Source organism: Myxine glutinosa, chromosome 10 (assembly GCF_964187855.1).
Source record: "Myxine glutinosa chromosome 10, kmMyxGlut1.1, whole genome shotgun sequence".
Classification (NCBI taxonomy): domain Eukaryota; kingdom Metazoa; phylum Chordata; class Myxini; order Myxiniformes; family Myxinidae; genus Myxine; species Myxine glutinosa.
The window spans coordinates 115,356,574-115,362,804 of NC_136270.1; the positions used below are offsets into that span (position 1 = coordinate 115,356,574).

At 43.7% G+C, this 6,231-nt stretch overlaps 1 protein-coding gene across 2 annotated transcripts in view; it reads right to left on the reverse strand.

Moving 5' to 3' along the window:
• Positions 1 to 5,715, reverse strand: part of C1QTNF1 (C1q and TNF related 1) — a 133,393-nt gene extending 127,678 nt beyond the window's left edge. The window contains exon 1 of one of the 2 annotated variants that reach the window (XM_068126242.2): positions 5,698 to 5,715. The gene's annotated coding sequence lies outside the window, so the exon portion shown is untranslated. Of the gene's footprint in view, positions 1 to 5,594; positions 5,678 to 5,697 lie in introns of those variants that run through there. The other variant, XM_068126241.2, reaches the window with a different exon arrangement.
• Positions 5,716 to 6,231: the final 516 nt, after the last annotated feature.

The following is a 6,231-nucleotide window of genomic DNA, read 5'->3' on the forward strand; positions in this document are numbered from 1 at the left end:
ACACACACACACACACACACACACACACACACACACACACACACACACACACACACACACACACCGTACTGACGAAACAAACACTTAACAAAGCCACTGAGCTTGGGGGAAGTGTCGTCACTTCCGTCACTTCCCGGGATACCCTGGGTACCAGCGACGTCATAACAATGGCGCCACTTTTCTCACCGTACTCAGCGGGGCATTTCCTCAAAAGGAATTTCCTCCTCCTGCCAACTGAAGGGGATTGTCCGTGCTCTATCCTTTTCAAGCAAGGAAGCAGCACGTACCATTTTAAAAGTATTTTGTATGACTTGAACCGGTCCAAACCGGATGGAGTGTTTTATTTAGGAGACACCATCTCCTTACTGAATGGCCGTCGGCTCCCTGCAGGTGTTGTTTTTGGTCGTGGCAAGGTGTCACAGTCACCCTCCCCACTAGCAGAGGGGTTGCTCTTAACTACTAATTTTGTCAGTAACAGAGGAAATGATGTTGGAGATCCCACAATAGCTTTTAAAAAGTATTGCTGATGATGTGCCAGGTAGTACCAATGGACATATTAGACATCCCTGCCATTATCTATCGAAAAGAGGTAGAAAGCGGAGAGAATGGGTGGTGCCATAACACAGGAACACAGTCGTACAAAATATTCTTACAACAAACTTTGGACCTCAAACTATCTTTCTGGCAGACCAGCACGTGTTACACTCAACAACACCTATTCATCATAACAAACTATCCAAACCAGGATCCCACAGGGAGCCGTTCTCTCCGCAGCACTTTTTAACATTCTCCCCCATGACATCCCATATTCCCATAACCCCCAACCCAAGTGTAAAATCCTCCTCTACACAGACAACCTTTCCATAGCAGCCCAAACCATACCACAAATGCAACCTCTTGTTTACTTCAACGATACACGTAATGTAATTCTGCTATGGAAACAATCACTGGCCTTGCCCCCCCCCAGCCCTCTCTGGGCTCTGTACCCCAAATATTCCTACAGGTCGCACAAGATCTGCCTGCAACCCTCTTATGGTTAAACTGCCAAAATCAAGACTTTCTGCTCACCTTCACTCCTTCATTCCTCTTTTCTCCCACCTCTGGAACAAACTCCCTCACTCTCTTCAATCCCACTCCACCCTCCAGGTCTTTAAAACAGCTGTTCACCACCATCTCTTATCCTCCCCCATCCAAAACCTTGATCTTTTCTACCCCCGCTAATTTCGGTCCCCTTGTGTTTTATACCTCTCCACCCCCCCCCTCCCCTTCCCACGCCTCCTGCCCCCAAGCCCTCTCCCTCCCACACTTCTCCCTGCTCTCAAATGTTGTGGTTGTGTGCTTCCCCTTCTCTCCCCATCTTGTCTTCCGCTCCCTCTTTTTGTATATTTTGTTTGTTTGGTTGATTTGTTTGTGAAATAAATGTTAGCTCTTTCACGAGCCTCGATTCAGTATACAAAAAAAAAGGAAAAAAATATATATATATAAAAGCACATCGATGAGGCAAGCTGCCACTTTAGGGGTCTCCGGGGGTTGGGGTGGGAGTGTGTGGGTTGCCCCCCAAAATAGGTATTTGCTTTCTTCTCAGAAACTACACACGCAATTTCGATGAAACATCAGCACAACCTTAACCACCCATGATGTACCAATATTTGTTCAAGGAATTAGAAAAATTGGGGTCTTGGGAGGTATATGGGGTTGGGGGAGGGGTGGTTTGCCCCCCAAAATGTGTATTTTTTTGTTTATTTATTTAAAGTCTTATGATGATGTTAGTATGATTCCACATGCTGCCCTATCTTGTAGCAACCACTGAAATTAGTTTAAAATACCTTCAGTCAGTGCAGTATACTGTTTATTCTACCAGGTGAGCACCAGGGGTTTTGCTCCTATGTTTATTGTAGATTTGATGTTCATGATGTCGATGAGGCTAGCAGACTGTGCTGAAGACTTTGTTGATAATTTGAATGATTTTTATTGTACATTTGATTTTAATGATTTCAAGGTTGAGAATGATCCTGCTGTGGACTTGTTAAAGGATAAAATGCTTGACTCAGACACGAGTGTGGCAATGAATGTGAATGAGGTTCGTAATTAATTTACAAAGACTAAAGTGAACAAGGCCACTGGCCCAGATGGTATTTCTAATAAAGTTCAGAAACTGTTCAGGTAGTCAACAACTTGGACCAGTGTTCACAATTATATACCAATCAATCAATGTTATACAATGGTGTTATTCCTCAAAATTGGAAATTTATTTATTGATTTCTCGAGTGCCTTCAATACCATCGTACCACACATATTAATTGACAAAATACCGAAATTAGATGTTACACCTAAGCTATCAAGATTAATTCGCAACTTCCTTACAGATAGACCATAATGGGTGAAATAGCATAATATGGTATCACGTGTCAGAATTTTGAGTCTAGGGGCACCACAAGGTTCTGTTGTCTCCCCCATTTTGTTTACCTTGTATACAGGTGTACAGGTGACTGCTACAGCTCAAGTCCTAATTGTAGTATTATCAAATACTAGGGAGATACCCGTGCTACGCATGGGTGGGAGGCCAGAAGCAAACAGGCAATGCAGATATGGCGAATGCCAAAGCATGAAACCAATAAATTCCACATTCCTGTAGCACCTTCGGTCGCACATCAGACATGGACAGCAAGTTCGTGAAGGACTTCCATGAAAAACGTACCCGTTCGCAAACAAACGTGTACTTTCACGTATAGAAACATCGATCGTGGGTCCGTGGCGAATCTGCATATGGCGATCCGCGAAGTCCACGTTTAGAAACCATCACGGCATGTCGTCATTCACTTGAACTCAATATCACTTTTTTCATTCCAAACATAACTCCAATCACAAATTAATCACAAAATAAACTTGGTTTACCGAGGTCACCGAATCCAATCGGTGCAGCTGTGCAGCGATCGGTGCAGCTGTGCAGCAATGGGTGCAGCCGTTTGTGCGGCACCCAGGAAAATAACATTATGCGGGAGTCCAAATCTGAAAATGCTGGAGGCCAAAGCTGAAATTGGAAAAACAATATAGCCTATTTTACTCCAGGAGATCCCAGGATTACCCACCCAAAATATCGTTGCGATCGGTTCAGCCGTTTTTGCGGTAACTTCGAACGGACGGACAGACGGCCGATCCCAAGTGTTGGCCGAATTCCCAAGTGTTGGCCGAATTCCCATGTGTTGACAGAATTCCCAAGTGTTGGCTGAATTCCCAAGTGTTGGCTGAATTCCCAAGAGTGGTGGAATTCCCATGTGTTGACAGAATTCCCAGGTGTTGGCCAAATTCTTAAATGTTGCTCGGATTCCCAAGTGTTGGCCGAATTCCCAAGTGTTGGTGGAATTCCCATGTGTTGACAGACTTCCCAAGTGTTGGCCGAATTCCCAAATGTTGGCCGAATTCTCGTTGCTCGGATTTCCATGTGTTGACAGAATTCCCAAGTATTGGTGGAATTCCCATGTGTTGATAGAATTCCCAAGTGTTCGCTGAATTCCCATGTGTTGACAGAATTCCCAAGTGTTGGCAGAATTCTCAAATGTTGGCCGAATTCTCAAATGTTGCTCGGATTCCCATGCGTTGACAGAATTCCCAAGTATTGGTGGAATTCCCATGTGTTGATAGAATCCCCAAGTGTTCGCTGAATTCCCATGTGTTGACAGAATTCCCAAGTGTTGGCCGAATTCCCAAATGTTGGCCGAATTCTCAAATGTTGCTCGGATTCCCAAGTGTTGGCCGAATTCCCAAGTGTTGGTGGAATTCCCATGTGTTGACAGAATTCCCAAGTGCTGGCCGAATTCCCAAATGTTGGCCGAATTCTCAAATGTTGCTCGGATTCCCATGTGTTGACAGAATTCCCAAGTATTGGTGGAATTCCCATGTGTTGATAGAATTCCCAAGTGTTCGCTGAATTCCCATGTGTTGACAGAATTCCCAAGTGTTGGCAGAATTCTCAAATGTTGGCCGAATTCTCAAATGTTGCTCGGATTCCCATGCGTTGACAGAATTCCCAAGTATTGGTGGAATTCCCATGTGTTGATAGAATCCCCAAGTGTTCGCTGAATTCCCATGTGTTGACAGAATTCCCAAGTGTTGGCCGAATTCCCAAATGTTGGCCGAATTCTCAAATGTTGCTCGGATTCCCAAGTGTTGGCCGAATTCCCAAGTGTTGGTGGAATTCCCATGTGTTGACAGAATTCCCAAGTGCTGGCCGAATTCCCAAATGTTGGCCGAATTCTCAAATGTTGCTCGGATTCCCATGTGTTGACAGAATTCCCAAGTATTGGTGGAATTCCCAAGTGTTGGTAGAAGTCCCAAGTGTTGGTCGAATTCCCAAGTGTCGGCTGGTAAAGCACACCAAAGGTAGTACTTTTTAAGGAAACTAAAAGCGTTTCTTGTCGAGAATAGCATTTTGATTCTTTTTTTTATCAGTTCTTGCTAAAAAAAAGTATTCTTTAGTTCAACTTAATTTGTACATTTGGTAATTTGTCGAAAGAAAATGTGAATAAACTGGAGAGACGAATGAAGATTTCCCAGCGTGTGATACGAACAGATCTTCCCATCAATCTGTACCTTGTACGACAAGCGTGCGTGTTGAAGGTCCACTGAATAATGGAAGACCCATCACTCCCACGTCACCGTTGTTTTTTGCTTTAATCGTGAACAGACATTCTTTTGCACCAAATTCAATTCACATGTTTAATGCGAGTGTGGAATGGGAGGGATTCACCACCAACCCCTTTCTTTGAATTGCATCGAATTGATCTTTCTTTGTCTTTGATTTTCTTTGTCTTTCAAATTGCCAGTGAAAGGAAAATTTCCATGTTTTACGTGGACCACAATAAAGGATATGAATATGAAAATGAATCCATATAACCACGATTTATAAACAGTTGAACAACTACACCATCCCAAACTGGGCTCCCAACATGTCAAAAAAATGCGCTGAAAACTTCAACAAATCCAAAGCAAATCACTCAGGATCAGCACAGTGTGTACCCAACTCACCGATACAGACTCAATTCACCCAGAAACAACTGGAACAGTACTCGGTACTCGGTTTGGCGCATCCCTCCGCCAACCTGAACAGTTGATGTTTTCTATATCCCACTGATAGGCCGGGTATGGATTCAGACTTGAACCAAAATCGAATCGGCTTGTTCTCGCCTAAACAACCCATCCGCGAAGTTTTATCATAAGTCATCCCCAACATTTTGAGATATCATAAATATATCGGTTTTAGTCCGATCACTCAATGGTGAAGAATCACTTATAAAAATTCTCTGATCTCGATCCGGATTCGAATCTTCACCAACATCGAATCAATTCTTCCTTGTCACACACGCAACCTGTCCACCAAGTTTCGTCCGAATCAATCTACAACATTTTGAGATATCCTGTTCACAGACAGTGGTTAAAACATAACCTCCATCCAACTTCGGAGGCGGACGTAATAATGGGTTCCCTTATGAGGAACTTCAACACAAGGGGAGGCCATTAGCCCCATCAGGCTTCGCAATGGTTGCCAACCTATAGTTAACTTGTCTGGTTAAACCCTCCGAACCCAACCCTCTTACTTGGAAGTTGCAGTGTTTCCTTATCTGACATACTCTGTCTCCTCTTTTTCCTGTTTGTTCCTTCCCGAACGAAGTCCAAGAGTTGCCCCGCTGCCACGCATACCTTCAATTCATACTTCGTCACTTGCTCTTTCATGGGCCTCGGTATTGCGAAAATTAAAAAACTTAAAGAGAAGGAAGGGGGAGAGGGAGGAAGGCAAATGAAAAGTGGGAGGGAAGAAGAAAAAGAACAAGGATATTCTCCTATTTTATCAACATAGATCAGTACAGAACCAGAAACAACAGTTTAATGCGATGGCGCGTTGTCCATCGAATGGGGGCTACGTGGGTCCAGGTTTGACCCCCCAAAATAGGTATTTGCTTTCTTTTCTAAAACTACACACACTATTTTGATTAAACTTGACCACAACCTTCACCGCCCATGCTGTACCAAAGTTTGTTCATGGCATTAAAAAAAATCTGCCCCATTGGAGGTCTACGAGGGGGTTGCCCCCCAAAAATAGGTATTTGCTTTCTTCTCAGAAATTACAAACACCATTTCGATGAAACTTCACCACAACCTTCACCACCCGTGATGTACCAATGTTTGTTCACGGCATTAGAAAAATTGGGGTCTTAGGAGGTATATGGGGCAGAG